At 53.7% G+C, this 25,836-nt stretch overlaps 6 non-coding genes across 6 annotated transcripts; 3 read left to right on the forward strand and 3 right to left on the reverse strand.

Annotated features, from left to right (window-relative positions):
• Positions 1–486: 486 nt before the first annotated feature.
• TRNAS-UGA lies at positions 487–568 on the reverse strand. Its single transcript has one exon. It is a non-coding gene; the product is annotated as a tRNA-Ser (tRNA).
• A 1,191-nt stretch (positions 569–1,759) lies between these two features.
• Positions 1,760–1,831, reverse strand: TRNAQ-CUG. Its single transcript has one exon. It is a non-coding gene; the product is annotated as a tRNA-Gln (tRNA).
• Positions 1,832–4,129: 2,298 nt separating this feature from the next.
• On the reverse strand, positions 4,130–4,202 carry TRNAR-CCU. Its single transcript has one exon. It is a non-coding gene; the product is annotated as a tRNA-Arg (tRNA).
• Positions 4,203–5,346: 1,144 nt separating this feature from the next.
• On the forward strand, positions 5,347–5,419 carry TRNAF-GAA. Its single transcript has one exon. It is a non-coding gene; the product is annotated as a tRNA-Phe (tRNA).
• A 1,907-nt stretch (positions 5,420–7,326) lies between these two features.
• TRNAR-UCU lies at positions 7,327–7,399 on the forward strand. Its single transcript has one exon. It is a non-coding gene; the product is annotated as a tRNA-Arg (tRNA).
• A 15,207-nt stretch (positions 7,400–22,606) lies between these two features.
• Positions 22,607–22,679, forward strand: TRNAF-GAA. Its single transcript has one exon. It is a non-coding gene; the product is annotated as a tRNA-Phe (tRNA).
• Positions 22,680–25,836: the final 3,157 nt, after the last annotated feature.

Genomic DNA, 25,836 nt, shown 5'->3' on the forward strand with positions numbered 1-25,836 from the left:
TCTCCCTCCCCCACCTCTTTCTGTCTCTGCTCCGCCCCCTCCCCGCCAAGGGCCTCCTGCACCCCACTGAACAGCTGATGACTGGCAAGTGGGAGGTGCTGAAGGGGAAGAGGAGGAGCTTGTCAGCAAGGCCTGTAGTGGGGGGGGGGGAGCTGGCTGCCAGTGGGCGCTGAGCACCTATTTTTCCTCTGTTGGTTCTGCAGCCCCGTAGCTCCCAGGGAGTCACTGACTTGGCTCCTTTCACACCCTAGAGAGAGGAGCAGAACCAGGGCTATGGCTGATCTATGGGGCACCAGGTGAGTGGCAGAGGCTTCAGGCACTGAGAGTTTGCCTGACCCCTCAGGGACACAGTGTGAGGGGGTGTCCCAGGCATCTCGCTGAAAGGAGCAGAACAGGATTTACTTGGGGTGGGGAGAGAATTGAGAGTGTCTCAGGGGGTTGTACAGAGGTATTGCCCGGGTGCGGGACTGGCTAAAACACAGGCCTCGCTGTGAGCAGGATTCGAACCTGTGCAGGGGAACCCTATTAGATTTCAACTCCAATGCCTTAACCACTCGGCCATCACAGCTGTGAGCACAAAACTGCCCCAATGCCAGAGAAACTGGTAAAGAATCACAATGCCCAGGCCTGAAGTCATCTGAACTACAGAATTCCCACCACAAACCTGGCTCCCAAAGCACAGGGGGGATTGGGGGTTCGTTCCCTTTGCTTAGCCATGTGCAGTCGCACAGAGAGCACGTTTAAAAGTCTCCCATCCCACAGCGCGGGAAGGGGAAATGATTCTCAACTTGAAGCCTGACGTAGGGTGACCAGACGTCCTGATTTTATCGGGACTGTCCCAATATTTGCTCTCCCCCCGACACACACTCTAACCACTGGCCCCCACTCCCTTCCCAGGGCTGGAGATAGAACCCAGGAATTCTGACCACAAACCCCCCTCCCCTGCTCTGACCACTAGACCCCACACTCCCCTTTTTAGATTTTAGGCTCGCTGCCTCTTCTGTCCATGCACCCCACCTGTCTATCCCTTTGCCGCCCTGGGCAGGGAGCAGGCTGGCTGGGTGTCTTTGTGGCTGCCTGCTGGCCATGGTCCTCTCCTCCTCTGGCCCTGCCCTCAGTTGCTCTGTAGCTTTTAAGCCTTCCCTTGCAGCTGTCAGCACCAGCCGCCTCTGCTCTAGGTGCGCTGAGCAGGAAAGGTGTGTTGGGCTCCAGCCTGTGACTCTTCCTCCATCCTGCCTAGCCCTGACTATCAAGACTGGCCCTGGCACTCAGGGCCGGCTCCAGACCCCAGCCCGCCAAGCGCGCGCTTGGGGCGGCCTTTTGCCGGCAGGGCGGCAGGCGGCTCCGGCAGACCTGCCGCAGGCATGACTGCGGATGCTCCCCCGGAGCCGCGGAACCAGCGGAACCTCCGCAGGCACGTCCTGCTTCGGGCAGCAGGATTCCTAGAGCCACCCCTGCTGGCACTCCTTCCTTCAAGTGCCACGTGGACAAGAGGTAACATGTGGCTGCAAGCAAAATGGCCAAACTTGTGGGCATCAGGTGAAGCTGTGAGAATCCCAAGCATCTGGTCAAACCACATGACTGCAGGTATCCCCAGCAACAAGGGTAACAAGTTGTAGAGCCTCAACCCATTGTGGCCATCACAACCTGGCCCTAGTGGGTGAGTCACCCAGCAGAAGGGGAAAGATTTGCTCTTGCACAGCTGGCAACAGGGAAGTTGACCCCTGTGAACTCCAGGGCTTTACCACAAGCCAACACAAGGTCCCACTGAGATTTGAACTCAGATTGCAGGATTCAGAGTCCTGAGTGCTGCCCATTACACCATGGGACCAGCTTGTACTGCTGTCTCTGTGCATCAGTGACCCTCATGGAGCCGGCTCGAGTAAGGGACTGTTGACCCCTTACTAAAACTTAGTGGGGTTTTTGGTTGGCTACTTCCCAGTCCCAGTAGAAGGGGGAAGGGCCAATGGGAAATCAGGACCCTGAGACTGACAGTCCCCAGGGGCAATGGGGAGAGGCCAAAGCTCCAAGTTAGCCGCACTGACAGGCCAGGCAGTGTAATGAGGGAGTCACCAGGCCAGGGGTCCCATCCTCCCTGGGAGCTGGAACTGCCTGGGGCAGACAGAGCAGGAGCCCGAGAAGAGCCGGGGAGCAGAGCTGTGCAGGTGTAGTGCCAGAAACTGCTCCCTGTAGGACTTTGCTACCTGCAGCAGTTACTGAGGCCTGAGGTTGTTCTTATTTGCTGACTTGTCCTAACTGGCTCAAACTTGACAGTGGCGGGTGATGAAAGCATAAAGGCTTGGTCCTTCAAACAACCCTGCCTGGTGTCCATCTGTATCTATTACCTCTTAATACCGGATTGTTAAAAATAGAGTGAGGTCATTTAAACATCATTTATTTTGCAGCTTCATTTACTATGCTAACAATGTAGCATCCTGACACCGATACTTTTGCCCACGTGCCCTGTGGGTTGGATTCATTTTAGTGGGATGCGGGACATGTGGAGGATAATTTAAACTCTTAATTTCCTTATGGTTTCCCTGCAATATACTTCTCTGCTGGTGCAATTTCTGACCATTGCACGTCTATTATATTTATTACAATAGCACAAGTAAGTCACACAAGTGACATAGTCTAGGGGCTTGGCTACACTTGCAAGTTAGAGCCCATTAAAGCAGCCCCGGGTGTCCTAACTCCTGAGGTGTCCACACTCGCAAGGCACATGGAGCACCTGGGCTCTGCAGCTGGAGCGCTCCTGGTAATCCATCTCCATGAGAAGCATAAAGCTTGCTGAGCCCTGCTGAAATACCCGGGCATCAGTGTGGACGACGTGTTGCATCACTGCACTATGTTTGGCATCAGGAAATGTCCATAATCCCCTGAAGTCAAGTGCCCACTCTGGTCATTGTTTTGAAATCGGCTGCAGGCATGCGGATATCCCCTTTCAAAGCTCCGTTTCTGACAGCCGGCTGCTTATCTGCTCTGGGACAAAGCAACCATTAGTGTGGAATGCTGCTGTTGTGAGTGTGTGTGAGAGAGGGGGGTCTGCTGCTGTCCGAACACACAAGACAGCATGCTGACACACTCTCAGCCCCCCAAACACACCGTCGCTCCCCCCACGTACACACAACACACTCCCTGTCACATTCCACCCTGGCCCCCCATTTGAAAAGCACGTTGCAGCCACTTGCACACTGGGATAGTTACCCCAGTGCACTGCTCTCTGTGGCATTGCCAGAGCTGCTAATGTGGCCACTCCAGTGCGCTTGCAGCTGTCAGTGTGAACACACGGCAGCGGTTTCCCTGCTGTGGTTTCACTCCCAGTGCTCTACCTTTGCAAGTGTAGCCAAGCCCTAAATTTGCCAGACGAACCAAACTCAGTAACTGCCCTCCACCACCATGTGCAGTGAGTAGGGGCATGGTGAAGCACACACCACACTTGCTGGCTCAGCCTTGTGCATGGTGGGGTGGCCACCTTCCTGTTGATGAGACCTGGTCCCACCATCTCCGCGGAGCTCCAGTCTGCCCTGCTGCCATCCCTGTCTGTGTTGTCTTCTCTAGCAGTTGACTGGAAGGTGAGCATTGGCCGCATGCCATGAAGCTGTGTTGTCTCCAAGGGCGAAAGCAGGAGGAATGGTGCCTTCATAGCCCACCCAATATTCCATAACATAGTTAAGGAAAATATTTCTCAATGAACTCTCAGTAAAAGATCAGAAGCAGCCAGTGTCCACATCAGTCTACGAGCATTGGTATTTTCTTGAAATTTGTCAGACCAACCTAACTAACACCTAACACCCATTTGAAGTTCTTCTTTTCACACTGTTGCTCATTCTCAGGTTCTGCTTTATCTCCAGACAGATCCAGTCTCTTTCAGAACAGCCTTGCTCTTTCTGTCTCTTTCGCTCATGGATGTTTTGGAGTAAACACTCCCCTTCCCTCTATTCTCAGACAAACACTAGTATTAACTGTTTGCTGCTGATGGGTTTAGAAAGCATTTGTTAAGTGGAAGATGCCCTTTCTGGGGGATTGCTCCCAAGATCCAGTACTTTGGGTTCAAACGTCTCCCAGCTTCCTTGGTGAAAATAACACCAAGGCTTTGTTGCAATATACAAGAAGAAAGGAGTTTTGCCACCCCAGATGGGACTTGAACCCACAATCTCTGGCTTAGGAAGCCAATGCCTTATCCATTAGGCCACTGGGGCCCTGAAGCAAAACAAAAACAGGGATGGAAATTCCCTCTCATGATTTCACATTCCTCATTCATTCAGAAGCCAAATACCCCATTTAATCGCCTTACAGGAACGTCTGCATCCCCTGGCAGCGAGACACCTGGGCAGGTCCCTGACAGAGCTGAGCACCACCTTTCTGCCAGCCATCGTTAGAGAAGAACCCCACCCTAGAGTCACCCCTCCCTCCTTCAGCACCTCCACGTCTGTGGCTCTGAGTGGCAGTAGGATGATTAGGGGGCGAATCCGGGGCTGGAAGGGGGGTAAGGTCGGCCTGTAAGGAGTGACCAGGTGGGGCAGACCCGGAAGGAGGCTGTGGGCTGCTGGTCGGTTGTTGGGATCTGAGCTCTAGATCAAAGCTGCACAGGACCTGACACCCAGGGTTATAGGGCCGACATAGTGACCCTCTTACTGGCCTCGGTGACCCCCAAACCCTTGTTACATTGAGGAGTCTCTGTCCATTAATAACTTCTGGGAGCTCCCCAGCAGGCTGCGGGCGTCAGCCGCCTCCTGCCGCACAGGTTAGACTCTTGGCGCTGTGCCAGCCACCCCCTCGCTTGCAGGCCCAGTGTAAGAAGCAGGAGGCCCGGGGCTGGCAGAAGAGGGTTTTGATTAATCGACCTCTGTGTTATGGGCACAGGACGCTTCCACTCAGTAGCACAGCTGGGGGGGAGCAGGGGGAGCAGCTAAGGGCGCCGGGTTCCTCCGGTGGGGGTGTGGAGCAGCCGTTCGTTTTCCTGTTCGCACTCCTCTGCGGTGTGAAAATCGGGGAGGGGAGGCAGAAACCCCACTTCCCTCCCGAAATGACGCCCAGTGGGGGAAGCCAGGACAACAGGGTGGGGCGGCAAGTGGTGGCCAGACTCTCACCGCCAGGGTCTAGTCTAGCTCAGGGTCCAGCTCAACTTCCTCCCCGCGCCACTGGCCCCCAGTCCCCTTCCACCAGCAGGTCAACCCGGGCACTAGGGCAGGAACAGGGTGAGGCAGCAAGTCAAGCTGAGCAAGGCAGGCAAAAGCGAGTCTTGTCTTCATGGGCCGCTCCCAATGACGTCCTTTTTGTGTGCAACTGCTGCCAAAACATCCCAGGCAGAGAAGCAACAGGCCAAAATACTGGCCTACAGCTGCCAAAGTAGTTCAGTTGGGAGAGCGTTAGACTGAAGATCTAAAGGTCCCTGGTTCAATCCCAGGTTTTGGCAGGTGCTTTCATCTTCTTTGTGCAGGGGCAGCTTGTTTTCTAGAAGCCCAGTGGTGCCTGCACCCAAGATGAGCAGGGTTTCCCTGGGGTAAAGCAATATTGGGGGCCCCTTCCATTAAAAAAAAGTGGCAATACTGTATTCTCACGGGGCCCCTGCAGGGCCTGAGGCAAATTGCCCCACTTGCCTCCCCTCTGGGTGGCCCTGAAGGTGAGTCTCTGATCTTGGGCTCTGCTGTAGGAAAACATAGAATGGGCTTCTGCCCCTAGTTGGCCCACCTGACCTTTAAGGATGAGAGCTGTCTTTCCCAACATGGCAGGAAGAGAGCAATGCAGGGTGACCCTCAGGAATGGTGCCAGAAGTCTGCTGGGCAGTGACAGGCAGGGAGTGGGGGTGAAAACTCCTCTGCACAGCTGAGCAAGGGCAGTACCAGGGAAGGGGCATCTGTGAAAGTGGCCGTGTGGAAGGTGGAAGGGATTTGGGGGCCCAGGAGGAGGCGCTTGATGTTCAGTGCCTTGGAGCAGCTGGACTTGGACATGGTGGGTGTTCAGGAAATGCACATTAACAACTCTAGGGTAGCTCAATAGGCAGAGGGTGATTGGAGGAAGGGCCTCCTGGCCAGGGAAGAACGATGGGGCTGGAGTCTTGTTTTTCACATTCGTGGTGCTAGTACAGAAGGGGCTGGAGCTCCAACCAGGGAGGGTATTTCTGGTGGGCTTTGTGCTCTGTGGCACTGGTTACTGCTATATTAGTGTGTATGGTCCCCAGTTAAGGCATGAGAGGGAAGATCAAAGGCTCCCTTTCTCTGGACTGCATGATGTTTGGTGTTGGGGGGGATTTTAATTGTGTCAGCCGGCCTGAGCACCGCTGGTCCCGTTTTCCCAACCGTCAGAGGAAACATTTTTACAATGAGCACTACCTGGCGCAGGTCTGTAGTGAGGTCGGCTTAGAGGAGCTCACTCCAGCCACAGAGGGGGTTCACCTTTCTGCGGGGACAGACCAGGACTCGCATTGACCGGATTTATACTTAGCTTTTGTGTCTTTAGCATGTTGCTTCTCAGATTCTTTCTTGGCCTGACTTGTTACACTTTGGCACTTAACAGGCCAGAGTTTGTGCACCTTCCTATTATCCTCACTAGGATCTGATTTCCAAATTTTGAGGAATGACTTTTTGCCTTTAACAGCCTCCATTACTCGGCCGTTTACCTAGAGTGGCTGCTGGTCATCCTATTGTCGTTTCTGATTCAGGGCAAACGTTTCATCTGAGCCTCTAATTGCGGCGGTTTTAAACAGTCTGCACGCTGCTTGCAGGCACCTAACACTTGTGACAGCAGCTCCTTTTAATTCCCATCTAACCATCTGTACTTATGCCGATAGGTCAACTTTAGGTCTTTAACTTTGAGCGGTAGCTGAGAAGATGGTAAATCGGGTAGAAACCCGTTCGACAAACCTCTTCATTTCCTTGTTATTTCCTGACTTCTTCATTCATCCCCTTTTCCTTATTTCCTGGGTGATGCAGCGGCCTGCCAGGGAGCTCCCCAGCACCTCTGGCTGCCTGGGCTGAAGGCAAGAGGCAGGTCTGGGCGTGGTGAGGGCCTCCTGTTCCGGCCTGAGGCCGCACTGCTTCCTGGTCCCCTTTTCCCACCCACACGGGCAGGCGGCTGCTGCGGGAGAACACGAGGGAGGCTCTCCGGGTGCTAGGCAGTGCTGTGTGGCTGTCAGGGGAAAGACCCTTCTTCTCTAAAGATGGCTGGCAGAAAGGTGGTGCTCAGCTCTGTCAACGACCTCCCCAGTAGCTTCGCTGCCAGGGGATGCAGACATTTCTGTAAGGTGCAGAAATGGGTATTTGGCTTCCAAGTTAATATGAGAAATATGCATTTAGGAGATGGAATTTCCATTCTTTCATCAGGGCCCCAGTGGCCTAATGGACAAGGCAATGGCTTTCTAAGTCAGAGATTGTGGGTTCGAGTCCCATCTGGGGTGAAAAACTGCCTCTACGTTGCAAGAAAACCTTGACCTTATTTTCAGCAAGGAAGCTTGGGAGATGTTTGAACACAAAATACTGGATCTTGGGAAAAATCCCCCAGAAATGGCATCTTGACAAATGCTTTCTAAACCCATCAGTAGCAAACAGTTAATACTAGTGTTTGTCTGAGACTAGGAAGGGGAGTGTTTACTCTGACACCTCAGTGAGTGAAACAGAGGGAAAGAGCAAGGCTGTTCTGAAAGAGAAGGGATCTGTCTGGAGACAAAGCAGCCCCTGAGAATGAGCAACGGTGTGAAAAGAAGAGGTTGAAATGTGTGTTTAGTGTTAGAGGGTTTATCCCTTCACCCTCCCATTACTGGGTCCTTCTTGCATACACACAGAGCAGCAATACCCAAAGTCTGAAGGTGCAAACAATGAGATGTTTATTAGTTTGAACTTCCAGCAAGCAATGATTCCAGTTTCCTTCCTCAGTGTCCCCAGCCCTGACACCACAGAGCCTTGCCTGTGTCCCTGCTCCCATTCTCCCCCTTAGCAAAACATAGGACATATGGTGACACATTTCCTGATAGGGCCAGGCATCAAGGTGGAAGGTGTTGATATTCCATTTGTCCCACTGCCCCGTGCGTAGTACAGTGCCCTGCTCCTTCTCTTGTACGGGCAGGCCACACCTGTTCCAATTAGTGTTCCAGACTTCCCACTATAGTGGGCCCGGAAAGGTTGGGTCCAGGTTGTCTAGTACAGGGGGGAGGGGCTTACTCCATTACTTCTAGGTTATTTCCGTAGGCAACGTAACACAAGTATACTTAGCAATACACCAGCCGCTGTAACAATCCACAGCAACACCGAGAGACCTGAGCACTGCCGCATGGTCCAACATCCTGGCCACCACCGAAACACCTCCTCTCCTCCTTCGACGGGGTCAAGCTCTTAACGTGCCCAGTTGCAATACGCTGCCGCTGCAGGTTTTCGTGCTTTTGTCCATATCATAAGTCCATTGAATGTCCACAGAGAAATGGGTTATTGTCCAAACCAACTTAACCACATGGTGTGGAATCAGGCTGTATGCGCTGGTTCGATTATTCACAGCAGTAAGATTCACAGGTCTATCTGTGCGCCAAAGCCCAGAGAGCAGTGTGTAGTGTGGCGTTTGGTTAGGGGCTGGTGTAATTGTGCCCCCAGTAATATGTACATTTCCAGCAAAACACCTCATACACAGACACCCAATTGTCCACCCCTTGCCATGGGCCATTGGGTGTGCTCCTCCATGGCCATCAGAGAGGGGCACAGTCAGACATCTTCTCTGGATTTACACCATTTTACACACCCCTCCATTGATTCACAGTGAGCAAATCCCCTTCACATTATTCCCATAGGGCATGTGGGGCCCACCTTAGCTGCCCATTCACTTCCAGGCACCACGGTAGCTATTACACAGGTGCTGGCCTCCTAGTCGAGCATTTTGAATTTCCATACACATCTTCCCCCAGGTCAGCCTTTTGAAGCCATTCTCACCCATGTCATGAGGTTTTCTGTTCATTGAAACATAACAATGCTAACAACAAGACAAACACCACAGACAAACAACACAAAACATAGATTGATGGTATTATGGGTTAGTCTTTTGCTGGCACCAGCTTGCTTGTAGAGTGTCTTAAAAACAAAAGAAACAATTTCCACACACACGGTGACAGATCAGTGCTTAATAATAATAATACCACTTCCTTTTACAAATTTCCTTGCTAATTGCAGGAAAAACAGAAGAATTCCCTCCAGGCTGTCCTTATTTTGTTCTATAGTCAGATAGTGAATTACCCCACTCACGGGTCATTTATGAAATTCATGAAGTGGTGTGCCTCAGTTTCCCCTCTTGCACAACAGACCCAGTTTGAAATAGTTTCTCTGCTGTACCAAGCTTTAAGTTTATCCTCAGGTAATAGCTGAGAGACAGCTGTAGATTTAGCTTTAGCACTGTATATACACACACACACTCCTTAGGGTTAACCTGTTCCCCTTATTTTCAGGCTTGATTTGTTTTTTCACCTCCCTTTCCTGGAGGGCCACAATCTGAGTCTTCCAGTAGCTTGTTTGCTGACCAGATGTATTTATTATTTGCAGCTCCTTTGTGCAGCCACTGATGGGCAGTTCTCTCCTTCCCCCATCAGCTAGGTCATTTGCATTCACACCAGCTTTCGGGCTTGCTTTTGGATCCAAAGCCATCAGCAGCTCAGAGACACAATCAACTTCCACCGGAGTTCTGATTACTTTCCACTTTCATCTTCTGCTTCAAAACACACAGATCTGAAAAAGAAACCACAACCTATTGTGGCTCCCTTTGGAGCCCTAATAGGGTTTGAATTAAGTACCATGTTTTGTTTGCATTTCTTTTACCCCTTCTTCAATATACACTGCACACGTCCTGGGAAAACGCACATTCCTTCCATAGTTTAATCTTCATAACATTATGTTACAAACCATAAGTCTCACTTTAGGTTTTTAAAACCTTACACAATTACACACAACATTTTGTTTTGTCTAACATCCCTTGCACTGCAATACTTTTTTTTACACAACTGTACCCTGATTACACGTCCATCTTGTACAACCAGAGACAGCCAGGGGCAGGCAAGTTAAGTGCCAATAGAAACCTCGGACATTCCTTTAGTTATTTTGCTTACATTACCCAGGAGTCAAATCATTTTGATGAGATTATCTCTCCGCCTGCTGCCTGCAGCCGTCCCCTATAGACCATTTCTGTGGGCAAAGGGCCTATTTCCCCTCAGAATGGCTGTAAAGGCTTCTTGGGACAAAGCATAGTGGTGGTAGCAGCCACTTTACCTGACCCTCTTGTTGGTGCCACTAGGCCTGAGTAAACCAAAGTTGTGACTTTGGGCCTGAAGTGAACCAAAGTTCTTACATGCTGTGAACTTTAACCAGCCTAAGATGCTAACAGACTGTAAGCAAAATGTGTAGCTGTCAGCAATCTCCGCTTGCAAATGTAGGAGTTTGAAACAGCAGAAGCGGCGGGGAGGAGGGGGAGAGGGGGAAGGAAAATCTGTATGCGTTTGTTCTGTGAAGGCCAGAGATAAGCTTGTGGATGAGAACCTTTTCTAACACGCTGAAATGTAATGCCTAATGTAGCTGCTGCTGGGAAGGGAGGGGTGAGGGGGAAAACTGAACAAAAGGCTTACACAAACAAGGGGGGTATAAATGTTGGGACCCCGCCTGTGAGCGGGTGTGCAGGATTTGAGAATGCTTTTCTCCCTGGCACCTTTCTTTGGGCTCAAATAAACCTGGTTTTGCTTCTCCACCCTGGTGTGATAATTAGTGCGACGCACACCAGGCAACGAACCCTGCTGTTGCTCCACCTCGGGCTCTTTGAGCCAGCAACACTCTTGTATAATTTAATTACTAAGCTTCCATCCAACATGAGTGCACAGAGCTGCACATACAGTTACATTTATATAACTGGGTTTTATTATTAAACCAAAAACTGCCCTTCTTGTAACACCACAACTGTTGGCTTTTGCTATTTCCACAACTCACAAATGTTTACTTTCCTCCAAACTCTGTATTATTAATTTTTGCAAAGCCCTGGGCGGCTGCACTGCAGTGCTGGGGTGACTCTGCAGGGGGAGAAGCTGCTGTGGAGCAATGTAGAGCAGGTGCAGGAAGGAGCCGGGGTCACTATTCACATTATGAACTGCACAATTTTCCAAATTTGGGAATGTCCGAGAACAATTCTAAGGGGAAGGTGAATGCAGAGCAGTGACACTGGAGGTGCCCAGACCTCCAACAGCGGTGGTGTGGAAATTAATAATGGGAAGGTCATTTGCGAAATTAGTCGTCACTGACAAGATTTGTCTCTTCTTATTTGATGTTATGGTGTTATTTAGCGGAATCAGGACATATTTTTACTATGTTAATTAAATTCTTAATTTTATTTAACTAAGCCAAAAACTTAGTGTCACTTATTTTTTCTCTGTCCTAGCAAGAACTAAATGAATTTTGTGACTTTCTGGAAAGTGCAGCGAGATTAAATGTGGGGAATTCAGTCTCTGTGTTTGTGAGCTGATGTTTTCCTCTCACAGGTCAGTGCCTGCATTGAAATACCAAGAGGGATCTAAGGGCTGGTGTACGCTGGGCACAGGGGTGTTTGCAGAAGGGGCGGGGCCTCAGGTGGAAGGGGCGGGGCAGGGCTTTAATCTCCCCCAGCTGGCAGTTCTCGCCCTGCCCATGGTGTTGCAATGACTGAGGCTGCCCAGGCTGTACTTGTAGCGAGGTTCCCCCACTACGTGGCCGCGCGGAGGCTGCAGGAGACAGGCAGGTGGCAGCAGGGGAAGTGGCCACACAGGAGCTCTCAGCAGCAGGGTGAAGGACAATGCCGTGGAGCAGCAGCGATGCAGAGTGAACAGGGCAAACCGAGAGCCAGTTGAAGGAGTGGCAGCAGCAGAAGCTGAGAGTTTGCTTGATGCCTTCGCCCGCTGCTGTTTTCTGCCGGTCACTGGGTGACGGTTCCTGCCTGTGGCAGCCGGGGGCTGTGGGGTCCCCTCGCTGCCCGTGGCACCCGGGGTCCATGGGGTCCCCTTGCTGCCCATGGCACCCAGGGTCCATGGGGTCCCCTCGCTGCCCGTGGCACCCGGGGTCCATGGGGTCCCCTCGCTGCCCGTGGCAGCCATGGGCCATGGGGTCCCCTCACTGCCCATGGCGGCCAGGGGCCGTGGGGTCCCGATGGCAGCTGGGGGCTCTGGCATCCACCTGCAGTGGCTGGGAGCTACCAGGCCATCTGCAATGGCCGGGGGCTGCGGCTTCTCCTCACCACCCCCTGGTGACTGGGAGCTCCCGGCTCTGCCTGCAGTGTCTGAGAGCTGGGGGCTCCCTCTCTTGCCTGTGGCGGCTGAGGGCTGCCTGTGGCTCCAGGGTCTTCGGCGCTGCAGGATCTATTAGCAATGACGTGGGGCTGCAGGGCCCTCCCGCCATCAATGCCTGTTGGGAAATCCTGGGTCCATCCACAGCGGCTGGGATCTCTGGGGTTCACTCGTAGGAGCTGGGAGCTGCAGGGTCCATACGCAGTGGTGTGGGGCTGTGGGGGCTCCCCCGCCACCCATGGCTGCTGGCAGGGCCGGCTTTAGGAAGTGCGGGGCCCAATTCAAACATTTTTGGTGGGGTCCCGGCAGGGATGACTAAAAAAAAAAAAAGTAAAAAAAATTCTTTCATTTCTTAGCAACCGGTTCCCTATAAAAAGTTCTGATTTAAGGGATGTGCCACAGTATGTATTTTTTGTACCAATAGGGTTACCGTACATCCAGATGGCGATTTAAGAACCAAAAAGCCTGACATGTCTGCGAAAATACGGACGTATGTTAACCCTACCTAAAGTTCTTTTTTAAAAAGATGGGCCTGAACTAGAAACGAGCTCCATTTCACATTTGTGGGTCCCCGCCACTCCCTGGGGGTGTACTAGGGTGACCAGATGTCCTGATTTTATACGGACAGTCCCAATTTTTGGGTCCTTTTCTTATATAGGATCCTAATAACCCCCACCCCCGTCCCGATTTTTCACACTTGCTGTCTGGTCACCCTAGGGTGTGCACATGTGTGGGTTCCAGCTGCTCCCTGCCCCCCTCATTGAAGCAGGTGTGCAGGGTTACTGCCCTGGGAACTGCAGGCACCAGTGGACATGGGGCTGGCTGGAGGCAGGGCAGGGGCTGACTGGAGGTAGGGTCTGGCTGCAGGCAGGGCAAGGGGTGCGGGGCTGCCTGGAGACGGGGTGTGCGGGACTGGCTGGCTTCAGGCAGGGGGGTGCGACAGGGGTTGGCTGGAGACAGGGCAGGGGTGCGGGGCTGGCTGGAGATGGGCTGGCTGTGGGCAGGGGGGTGTGGGGCTGGGTGGCGGCCGGGGCTGGTGCAGGCAGGGCAGGGGGTGCAGGGCTGGAGTCAGGGCATGGGGTGCAGGGCTGGAGACAGGGCAGGGGGTGCAGGGCTGGCTGGAGACAGGGCAGGGGTGTGGGGCTGGCTGGAGGCAGGGGCTGGTGCGGGCAGGGTAGGGGGTGCAGGGCTGGAGGCACGGCAGGGGGTGCAGGGTTGGCTGGAGACGGGCTGGCTGGAGATGGGCTGGCTGTGGGCAGGGGGTGTGGGGCTGGCTGGAGGCAGGGGCTGGCAATAGCAATACCGAAATAGCAATACCGATTTCAGCGCTACTCCCCTCGTCGGGGAGGAGTACAGATACCGGTATTAAGAGCCCTTTATATTGATCTAAAGGGCTTCATTGTGTGGATGGGTGCAGGGTTAATGTGATTTAACGCTGCTAAATTTGATATAAACTCGTAGTATTGACCGGGCCAGAGAGAGCAGCAGGTTTCCCCTATTGTTTCCCACTCTTGTTTTCTTGAATAGTTTCTCCTCTACACCAACTTGTTTTGTTGCCTTCTCAGCCTGGCTAGCTCAGTTGGTAGCACATCAGACTTTTAATCTGAGGGTCCAGAGTTCAAGTCTCTGGTCAGGTGATAAACTACTTACAAAGATCTTAAACTGTCTTTCTCATGTCCTCTTTGTTACTTTTTCTCTTCAGGATTTTCCCTTTCCTCAGAAGGGCCTTTTTGTGTATGGGTTTGAAGGGGCAACTTCCTGACAGCCCCTCTGTCCTTGCAGCCTGGAGGAACAAAGGTCTCTGGGCATATAACATGTTCCTCTCCTGCACACACACACACATAAACACAACTGAAAATCCCTAAGGAATTAGAATCACCTGCTGCCTTCCCCTGTCCTGCTGGATCCCCAAATGAGGATGCTCTTCAGCCTAAACCCATGTCCCCTCTTTTCCCAGTGCCCCTCAGTCCCTCCTATGCTCAGTGCTCCTCACTCCCAACCAGAGCCTGCTCCTCTTCACCCTTGTCCTCTGTCCCAACCCACAGCCCCCTCCTATTCCCAGTGCCCCTCAATCCCAACCCACAGGCCCCTCCTCCTCACGCTGCTCCTCAATCCCAACCCACAGCTCCCTCCTTCCCTCCAGCAGCGGGTGCTTCAGACCCCCTCAGGAAGATTTTCTTGCAAGGTTTCGTGTATGAGTCTGCATGTGGATTTTACAGTATGTTGGAAATAGGTTGGGTTACTTGCCGAAATGATCACTTGTGGCTGGTGTTGGATTCCCAGTCTCCATGTTATAGGGGCAGGAGAAATAAAGGGTTGTTATCCTTGTTGTGTGAATCGAGGGCAGCACAACTGTGCTTGGCAGACCCCAATTGAGGGACTCACCCTCAGTTCAATAGCACTTGCTAGGCAGGGGACAGGGGTTCTAAAGCCAAGTGGGCCAGGCTCTGGGTCTCAATACTAAAATTTAGGTTTAGACCAACGTTAGGACAGGGTGGTTGTGGAGAGATGAGTGAGTCCCTAGACAACATAGTGAGTACGGTGCCTTCTTATTTCCCCCTTTTCCACCCAGGATGGCAGGTGAACTCTACAGAGGCATCTCTGGGCTTGCACTGACTAAGGACAACAGCTGTGAGTGGGGTGCAGAGCGGGGATGGCTCATGTTAAAGGACTTTTGTTTGCTGGACTTACGAACCATAGGGAGAAGGACACTGCCCAGCTTATTTGGGGGGTGGGTCTTTCCCTCGTGGTTTACGTTTATGTGTTGGGGCTGCTGACATGACTTCTGCTAACCCTGGGCTTACATTGCAGTGTAGACATACCCTGAGAGGGCATCTATACTGTGATAAAAGCCCTGTGGCCCGGCTGGCCTGGATGATCTGATTTGGGCTCCTGGAGCTCAGACTGGAGCCCAGGCTCAGAGACCCTCACCCCTCGTGGGGTCTTGGAGGCTGGGCTCAAGCCCAAGTGTCTGCACTGTAATTTTATAACCCTGCAGCACAAGCCTCACAAGCCTGAATCAACTGACCCAGGGTTTGAGAATAGTGACTTGGGTGTGTTAATGGCAGTGTAGACATAATGCTAGGCTATGTCCACACTGCAATGAAACACCCACGGGTGCCCCGTGCCAGTGCAGGCTCCCAGGCTAGGGCCGTGGGGTGGTAAATTTGCACTGTAGACATCTCGGCTCAAGCTCAATATCGGGCTCTGGGAGCCCTCAAGGTTGGGAGGGAGTTTAGCAAGCAAACAAGGTAGAACGGCAGTGGAGTATTACCCTGGACTCAACGGCATTTCTCCATTGGTCTGTCTGCTTTGGGGCAGGGACAATAACACATCCTGCTGTTTTTGTTATTTCAAAGGGCAGTCTAGGATTTTCATTCACGCACACAGTGCACAAAGCAGAACTCAACCCTCAGTGCAAACTAGATGAGCTGCCCACAGGTTCTGGCAGCCACAATGAGCCATTTGGTGTGAGAGCTCAGACTTGCCCCTGTCCCAGAGGGAGGGGGGGTCATCTGTGACAGGCTGGGCCACTGACCTATCAGCTCTTAACTCTCAAAGTTTCAGTAATTCTGTTATCAGTGCCTTGTGAGTATAATTTAAACAGCCATACTGGGCTGAACCAAAGGCCCATCTAGCTCTGTGTTTTGTCCCCCCACAGTAGCCAATACCAGGTACCCCAACAGTTACTCAACAAGGCACCACGAGGCGTTGAACCCAGGATCTCCTGTTTACAAAGCAGGTGCTTTAGACAGCTAAGCCCTGGTGCCTGTGGGTGGCTAAAATACAGTGTCTGCCCACACCTGACTCCCTGCCATCCCCACTGGGGCCTGAAAAGCTTTGCTTGTGTTGGATTCTGCAAAGCAGAGGAGCAGGTGAGGTTTTCCTTGCAAGCTGTATGTGTGTGTGTGTGAGTAAATCTTTGGCCACGTCTGCACTACAAAGTTGTTTCAGCAGAATTATATTACTCAGGTGTGTGAAAAACACACAACGCTCTCTCAGTCGGTAGCATGTGGCTGGTGCACACACTGCAATGCCACGTCTGGTGACAAAACTGCCCTGTTTTGCTGACAAAATAAAACGACTTCGATGAGAGGTCTAGAGCTTTTTGCAGCAAACTTAAAGTAACAGAGTAAATGCTGCTGTTCATTATACCACCATAACTGGCCTTCCCCAGTATCCCACAATGCCCGCCGTGAACTCACCTGCCCTGCACTCCTGCTACAGAGCCATGGGCCCCTCCCCTTTCATCACTCTGGGAAGTTCTGACAGCTAAGCCTGCTGCTCTGCTGCAGCAGCCAGGAGCAAATCACTGCCGTGGATGCTGCTCTCTCCCACCCTGCAAACACAGAGCAGGGTGGTGGGAACTTCCTTACATGGGGGGGGGCACTGGCATCTGAATGTGACACCCCCATGACACCCCTTCCCTCAAGGAGGCCCTTACCTTCTAAACAGGGATGGCTGGTCTCTAGTAAAATCAGGAAAAGGGAAGAAGAAAACTCGAAAGAGGTTCCTCCTGGCACTCACGTCCGTGAACCCGAATACTCCCTATATATATGTGAATCCAAATACTCTCTCAGTCCTCTAAGAGAGACCTGGAGAAGGAGACTTGCTGAAGCAAAGCCACAGGGTCTCTGAGGTTTCCCTGGCCCCTCGCCCCTGTCCTGCCTGGCTGATGTCAGCATCTCTCTGTGAGGTCACCACCTCCCCACCACCTTGGACCAATAGTCTGAGGTCCTGCAAAAGGCCTTTGTGATGTCACTGCCACACCCCTCCCTTGCTGTGCTAATGTCCTGCCCCTGGCCAGGCACTTTGGAGGTTTGAGCTACTCCCTGGGGATCACCCCACTCAAGGAGCGTTCGTTCTAGGCAGCAAGCCGGCTAGACAGGAAAACATCAGATGCTGCTCCCAATGCTACACTCAGTTTTTTAGAAATTAGTCGACTTTATGGCCAGAAGAGACCATTAGAGCATCTAATCTGACCCCCTGCATATCACAGGCCTCCTGTATGACACAATAGCTACTTTTGGGGCAAACACATTCCAGAAAGGCATCTGGTCTTCATTGAATGACATCAAGAGTTGGAGAATCCACCACTTTCCTTGGTAGCTTGTTCCTGTGGTGAATCATCCTCGCTGTTGAATATTTGTGCCTTAGTTGCAGTGATGAGCTGCCAAAATCATAACAACCAGTTCCCTCCTCACCCCAGGAGGAATCATGCCCCCCCCGCCGACTCCTGCCCCAACCAACCCCCTGCGTTCCTTGATGCCCCCAAGGGACCCCTGCCCCATCCACCCCCTTCCCTGTACCCTGAGTACCCTCCACCGCCCCATCCAACCCCTCCTCTCATTCCTGACAGACCCCAGGACCCCTGCCCCATCCAACCCCCTTCTCTCTGTCCCCTGACTGCCCCTGGAACCCTTGCCCTGACTGCCTCCACTGCCCCATCCAACCCCTGATCCTTTCTGACTGCCCCCAGGACCCTGGCCCCCATTCAATCCCCTGTTCCCTGCCCTCTGACCCCCACCCCCAAACTCCCTACCCTCTCTCCAACACCCCCTCCCTGCCCCCTTACCGCGCTGCCTGGACGTGGCTGCGCCGGGACAGGAGTCACGCGGCCGGAGCCGGAGGATGCGGCGGGAGCCCGGTGGCCGGAGCCAGGTGGCTGGCCAGGTGGAGCCAGGGAGGGCTGCGGCCAGAGCTGGAGCCGGGCAGCCGGGGCCGCCGCCACGCCCAGACCCGTGCTGCGGGCCCGCCCCTGGCAAAACAGCAGGGGCGGTTGGAGCCATGGGGCCAGGCCGGGCCGAGGTGGGGGCCGTGTCCAGAGCCGGGCAACCCGGTAGGTGGGGGCACGGCGGGGCCTGGGGGCTCGGGACACGGGCCGGGAGGGTTGTGGCCGAGGACGGGGACGCGGGGCGTGCGCGGCCGGTGAGGGTCGGGCGGGGACCCGGGATGGGGTGGGGCGGCCGGGACGGGAAGGTTGGCCGGGACCCGGGGACGGGGGCTGGGTGGCCAGGCAGGGTCACGGCCGGGAACGCAGGGGATGCGGGGCCGTGCGCGGCCGGTGAGGGTCGGGCGGGGACCCGGGGATGGGGGTGGGACGGCCGGGGACGGGGAAGGTTGGCCGGGGACCCGGGGACGGGGGGCGGCCGGGCAGGGTCGCGGCCGGAAACACGGGGGGGGGCGCGGCCGGGGAGGGTCGGGCGGGGACGCGGGGACTGGGGTGGGGCGCGGCCAGGGAGGGTCGGGCGGGGACCCGGGGACGGGGGGGGCGAGGTGGCCGGGCAGGGTCGCGGCCGGAAACACGGGGCCAGGAACGCGGGGAGGGATGCGGGAGAGGGTCGTTGCAGGGCCGGGAGGGTCGGGGCCGGGCGGGGACCTGGGGACGGGGGTGGGGGTGGGGCCGGGTGGCCAGGCAGGGTCGCGGCCGGGAACGGGTGGGGGGGGGACGCGGCCGTGGCCGGGGAGGGTCAGGCGGGGACGCGGGGGGGGCGCGGCCGGGTGGCCGGGGCCGGGGTGGTCGGGGACGCGGAGCCGGAGCCGAGTGGCCGGGGAGGGTCGCGGCCGGGGAGGCGGGGACGGGCTGCGGCTGGGGCACACAGCCCCCCCTAGTTTCCTACCTCAGCGTCGTCTTCCTGGGCTGGGGAAGCCTGCTTGCTTCTCAGCCCTCCCAGGCTTCCCGCGCGAACAGCTGATTCGCGGGAAGCCGTGAGGGAGGAGAAGCAAGGAGGAGCGTTCATGGCAGGAGGTGGAGGCAGAGCTGAGGTGAGCTGGGGCCGGGCAGCAGGGAGGGAGCGCTTGTTAAATTTAAATGCCCTTTTAGAACCAGTTTGTCCCACGGGGAACAACCGGTTCTAAAGGGGGCTTCTAAATTTAACAACCGGTTCGCGCGATCCGGTGCGAACCGGCTGCAGCTCACCACTGCTTAGTTGTAATATGAATTTGTCTCTTTTCACCTTCCAGCCATTGGGTCTTGTTATGCCTTTCTCTGCTGGATTAAAGAGCCCTTTAATAACCAATCTTTTCTCTCCATTAAGGCCCTTCAACACTTCAATGAAGTCACCTTTCAATCTTCTTTTGATAAGCTAAATAGGTTAAGCTCTTTCAATAGCTCACAAGAAGGCATTTTTCTCCAGCCAACACAACATTTGGTGGCTCTTTGCTGCCCCAGCTCCAATTTCACAACATCTTTTTCAAATGAGGACACCAAAACTGGAGGCAGTATTCCAGTATCAGTCTCACTGATGCCTTCTCACCTCCTGTGACGTTATTGACATAATCTGTAACTGTATAGTCTGTAAGGTGCCACAAGACTCTTTGCTGCTTTTACAGATCCAGACTAACACGGCTACCCCTCTGATACTTGTAACTGTATCGATCACCGTTGCGACCACTGTTCTGTATTTGCAGCCAATATTGTCGAAAGGTTGTCGTGTAAGGGGTGTATGGAGAGGTTCTGACTGGCTGATTATAATGATGCTATCTCTAGATGTGTATCATTTTTGTAGTTGACGTTATGAATATTGGCCCTATGCTGTCCGTATTTCAAACTTGTGCTCTGCTTCCGGGGAACACCCCAGACAAGTTGGTGTCAATTCTGCCTAGCCTGCTTGATGGCCCATTAAGGACCATCAGCTGTACAATCGACCCATTGAGAGAAGGCAGATATGCCTTGTGCCTCAGCAAGGTACGCAGGGACCTGCCTATGGACAGAACTCTAAAGTTTTGCCAAGTGCTGGATAGAGTGTCCTTGGGACAAAGACCACATGGCAAGAGACTATAAAAGGCTGATGCCTCGTCTCCATCTTGTCTTCAATCCTGCTTCTTACCTCTGGAGGGACTTTGCTACAAACTGAAGCTCTCTACAAAGGATTGAATGACCCATCCCAGCTGTGGATGGACTCCAGAGACTTCATTTCAACCTGCAGTTTATTCCATCACTGCTCCAAGCCTGAACCAAGAACTTTGCCATTACTGTATGTGAAGCAGGGGCGGCTCTAGACATTTCACCACCCCAAGCAAGGAGGCACGCAGCGGGAGGCGCTCTGCCGGTCGCTGGTCCCACGGCTCCGGTGGACCTCCCGCAGGCATGTCTGAGGAGGATCCACTGCTCCTGCGGCTCCACCGAAGCTGCGTGGGACCAGACCCTCTGCAGGCATGCCTGCGGGAGGTCCACCGGAGCCACCTGCCACCCTCCCGGCGACCGTCAGAGCGCCCCCCACGGCATGCGGCCCCAAGCACACGCTTGGTGTGCTGTGGTCTGGAGCCGCCCCTGATGTGAAGGGTTAAAATCCATGTGCATTTTATATAACAACCTGGTCTATGGATTGTGCCAGCTCTTTTCCAGACCCAAAGTCCAGAGTATGGTCAAGGGACCAGAGGCCTAGCAAATCGTGATCAGCTAAGAGAAAGCTGGGTAACCAGAAAGCCTTGCCTGCTAAGATAGGCCTGGTCAGCAAATTGCCAGGTGTTGGAGCTAAGAACTAATTAATTGTGTCTTATTCAGAGTTGCAGATTGAACAAAGAATCCCTGTTCCTATTGTGTTAGTCTCTTCTGTAGGGAGATGTTCTTCCCACAGATACAACCTTGAGTTTATGAAAAGTTGGCACATGTCAGTATAAGATATGGCATCCTTCCCCCTCCCTTCCCAGGAACCCAATGCCTGCCTTAAGACACACAGAAAACAATCTTCATTGCCATATACTTTCACTGTTTCTTTGCTTTAACCCCTAGGAATGTACCTGTTGGACAATCAAAGGAGTTGCTCCATTCCTATGGACCCCAAATCAGAATTCAACATAGATATTTTATACTACTAACATTTTATCAAAGTATTCATTAAATGTTAACTTGCTAACTTGAGACCATGGGTGGAGACATTATGTAACCTGTTAACCATTGGCTACTGTGCTATCTTGTCTTGCTGCAAAACCTATCCCGGGGTGTGGAACTGCCTATCCCGTCACTTTCCCCCACCCATGGAAAACCCACATATTCTATTGTAATCAATTGACTGACAGTGCCTCTGAGCCTAATAAGCCAGGTGACACTCCGCCAGCGCTGTGTGTAATAAACTCCTCTTCTTGACCTCCACACGGTGTGGATTTATGTCCTTCAGAGAACAAAGAGAGAGGTGGAGGCCAGGTGACCAATTTGCCTGGGAAACAGAACAAAGGACAGAAGAGAGACAAATGGGCCCACCTCAAAACAGGGCAAACTGGAAAAGGCAAAAATGGGCCACTCATCTGGTCAGACTGAGGGATAACGGTGCTGCAAACAGTTCAAACAGCTTCAAAAGTTACTGTGTGGGGATCAGGAAAAAATATTAAAGAAAAAAAGTCTGGCGAGCCCTAGAGGTGTTTATGGTGTTGGTCTCCCTGGCAGATTCTCTGATGGCTCATATGGGCTGAGTGCCAAGAGAAGCTTTTCCCACAGGGCATTCGTAGGGCCACTCCCCGTGTGGATTCTCTGAGGTTTAGAAAGCGCTGAGGTGTTAGTGAAGCATTTTCCACACTCACTCATCCCTTTCTGAACATCAGAGAATCCGCACAAGGGAGAGGCCCTTTGAATGCGGCGTGTGGGGTCATGTCCCCACCTGGGTTAGCTATCGCCTGCTACATCATGTGGTGCTGCCAGCACAGCAAGGAGGTGCCTGGGGCAGCCAACGGAGAGGGTAGCCACGTCCGGCTCTTCAGCGGCAATTTGGCCCACTCAGTCCCTCTCAGAGGGAAAGACTTGCTGCCGAAAAAAGTAGAGCTGCCATCGATTGTGGATTCTGTTTTTTTTTTTGCTGCTTGGGGCAGGAAAAATGCTGGATCTGGCCCTGTTCCATGGAAAACAAGTTGTTAAATCCCAGATGAGTGGAGTTATATCAGTTCTCAGCCTGAGTCCTTAGGTCTTAATCCTGAGGCTACATTGGATTCCTCCGGTGGGGGTGTGGACCAGCCGTTTGTTTTCCTGTTTGCACACCTCTGTGGTGTGAAAATCGGGGAGGGGAGGCAGAAGCCCCACTTCCCTCCCGAAATGACACCCAGTGGGGGAAGCCAGGACAACAGGGTGGGGCAGCAAGTGGTGGCCAGACTCTCACCGCCAGGGTCTAGTCTAGCTCAGGGTCCAGCTCAACTTCCTCCCCGCACCACTGGCCCCCAGTCCCCTTCCACCGCCAGATGAACCTGGGCACTAGGGCAGGAACAGGGTGAGACAGCAAGTCAAGCTGAGCAAGGCAGGCAAAAGCGAGTCTTGTCTTCATGGGCCACTCACAATGACGTCCTTTTTGTGTGCAACTGCTGCCAAAACATCCTGGACAGAGAAGCAACAGGCCAAAATACAACACAGCTGCCAAAGTAGCTCAGTTGGAAGAGCGTTAGACTGAAGATCTAAAGGCCCCTGGTTCAATCCCAGGCTTTGGCAAGCCCTTTCATCTCTCTTTGTGCAAGGGTGGCTTGTTTCCTGGGAGCATAGTGGTGCCTATGCACAATGTGACTCCTTGATCTTGGGCTCTGCGGTAGGAAAAGATACTGTGGGCTTCTGCCCATAGTTGGCTGGTCTGACCTTTAACAATGAGGGACGGAAGCTGTCTCAGGGGGGATTTCAATTGTTGCAGCTGGCCTGAGGACTGCTGGTCCTGTTTTCCTGACCGTCGGAGGAAACTCTTCTATGATGAGCACTACCTGGCGCAGGTCTGTAGTGAGGTTGGCTTAGAGGACGTGTTTCTCCGTAATGGAATGAGTGGAGGGCGGGTGGTAGCCTCCTATTCCTCTGACCCGAGCTCACACCAGCAGCAGAGGGGATACACCTTTCTTCGGGGACAGGCCAGGAGTCGCACTGACCGGATTTCCGTGAAGGAGAGCACGTCGACAGCCCAGTGCAGGGTGGTGCCAATGGACAGTTCGGATCACGCAGCTCTCACCGTGTGCTCAAAGTGGGCAATTCCCTGACCCACGGCAGAGGTTATTGGAAGCTGAACATCCAGAGCTTGCAAGATAAAGGAACAGGGGATCGAGGCCTGGCGGTGTTGGCAGAACGGGAAAGCATCAGAGGGTCCTATGGCAACCAGGGGGATTGATGGGAGTCAGTCAGGGAGGAATTGGCGGCTTTGTTCCGGTGGCTGGGGAAACACCACAACATTAAAGAACCCAACAGTGCCAAGACCTGCAGTGTCGCCTGTGGGATTTCTACAAGAGCATCCAGGCAGGGGAGCCAGTCAGCGTGTGACTGTACGACCGGATCAAGCGACAGCTGCCCGAGTTCCAGGAGATGAGGCTGCAGCTGGCTGATATAAGCAGGAGCACCGAGTGAAGGGAGGGGCGGCCTCCCCTGACATTTTTGCAGCCTGCAGGGAATGGAGACAAAGCAGGGGGATGCAGGGACTCAGGGCAGGACCTGTGGATCCGGTAGTGCAGGACTATAGTCGCTGGAGGAGGAGAGAGAGTCCCACGAGAGGAAGCCGCTGGTGGGAAGCAATAAGTGCAGAGTGCAAACCAGCCAGCTGAGAGTCACAGGGGTCTAGAAAATGAAAAAGCAGCAGGTCCCATGGTCTAATGGGCAGCACTTGGGACTCTGAATCCTTAAATCTGAGTTCAAATCTCAGTAGGCCCTCCTGGAGATATGTGACTTTGCTGCAAATCTCTGGAGCTCAATGTGTTTGGCTACCTTCTCTCAGGGTGAACTAGAGTGAGTTTATTTCTCTCCCACTGGGTGACTGGAGATAGGTCTCTGGTCCGGCTGGTTCAATGGGCTGGTGGCTATAGGTTGGGGGTCCCAGAACTTAACAGTCTGGCTAGAGATTCCTGTGGATTGACCATATGGTTGTTTCTCGCTGCTTCATCTGATGCCCACAACTTTGGTCCCTGCAGCTGCCACACTCTTCCTCTTGCCCACACGGCATTTAAAGGAAGCAGGGTCAGGGCCAGGCTTCACAGTCAGGGCTAGGCAGGAGGGAGGCAGAGTCCCAGGCTGGAGCCCAGCACTTCTCCTCCTCTGGGCACCTGCAGCAGAGGCGGCTGGTGCTGACAGCTCCAAGGCAAGGCTTAAAAGCCACAGAGCATCCAGGGGCAGGGCAAGCGGAGGGGAGAACCATGCCTATGAGTGGCCAGCAGACAGCCACAAAGACTCTTGGCCAGCCTGCGCCCTGCCATGCCGAACCCCCACTGAAGGCCACCCACAGACCAGCATTCGTTCTGCGGCCAGCCAGCATCACAAGGTGGTAGGAAAGCAGGTGGGGCCTCTGACCGTTCCCACTCAGGGGGCTCCTTTTGGCGGTGGGGCAGGAGATATTTCCCCAAGAGGCTTTTTCCCAGCTGCTGAGAAGCACAGAAGTACCTGGTGTTTGCTCTTGCGGTGAAAGGGGTTAATACGTTTAGGCGGCCTGGCTAGCTCAGCTGGCAGCACCTCTGGCTCTTACTCTGAAGGTTGAAGTTACAATTCCCTGTTTGGGTGCTTGGGGCTCTTCTTCAACAATACAACACACAATCTGCTTAAGCCCCCACCCAGTAACCTGGGGAAACTAACTCTGGCCGCTGGGTGCCTCTAAGAGGCAATACTTTCCCCACTCACAACCACTGAGTGTAGAAAAGAAACTTTAAGAAAAAGGAGGAAAATCACCTTGTATTAACTTGGGAAAACACCACAATCATAACACAACACTATGAGCAAAACACCCCCCCACAGTGCGCTGGGCAGTGGCCCTTTGCCTCGGGCTCCTAAATCCAGACACCAGAAGCTCTTTGGATGTGCCCCTCCCTTCACTGCACCTCACCCACAGCTGCTGCCCTGGGTCAGTGAAAACCCAGAGTTCACCTCTTACCTCCCGGGGGGAAAGCCCCTTTCTCCCTCCGCTGTCTGGCCACATTGCTGGCCACTTGCCGTTCCACCCTGTCACCGCTCTGCTGGCCACCCTCTCTGCTCTGGGACGTCTTGTGGTCCCACCAGGAGCGGGGCAGGCTCCCTAAAAGGAGCGGCCACTGGAGCCCAAACAGTAGCCCCACCCCTTCCACTCAACACCACGCCCCTGCCCCACCCTTTCTCCCCAAGGACCCGCTCCTACGCTGCCTCTTCCCCCCAGACCACCCCACTTCTTGCTCACTGCTCTCCGTCCCCTCCCCACCCTCACTTGCCCTTACGGTCATTACAAAGTGGCAAGGCAGAGCCCTCCCATTTTTAAAAGTCCTGGGGTGTTCTTCCCCCCTGTTCAAGCACCCCTGGGGCCCTGCACTTCACACAGCTCTCCCTGATTTCAGCTGTTAGTGACGGAGCCTCACTGCTAGTGCAGACTGGGCAGTTTGTTGCATGAGAGACACTGTCCCAAAGCAGGACTAATGCTTAGTGCTGGTTATCAGTGATTTCAGATCTGTTGGTCTGCAGCAAGACTCTCCATTGAGTCTTAACCAGCTCTGTTATTACACAGGGAAGAACAAAAGGGTCAAATGGTGCCTGGAACCCTTAAGAAAAATCCACCCCACCGAGTACAACACTTGTCGCTACCTGATCTCAACCCCACTGAGAATGTTTTGGGGTCACTCCTTGCCTGTATCAACCTAGGGGGTTTGGAGAATCACAATTTACAGGT

The sequence above is a fragment of the Mauremys reevesii genome, linkage group 12 (assembly GCF_016161935.1).
Source record: "Mauremys reevesii isolate NIE-2019 linkage group 12, ASM1616193v1, whole genome shotgun sequence".
NCBI classification, from domain to species: domain Eukaryota; kingdom Metazoa; phylum Chordata; order Testudines; family Geoemydidae; genus Mauremys; species Mauremys reevesii.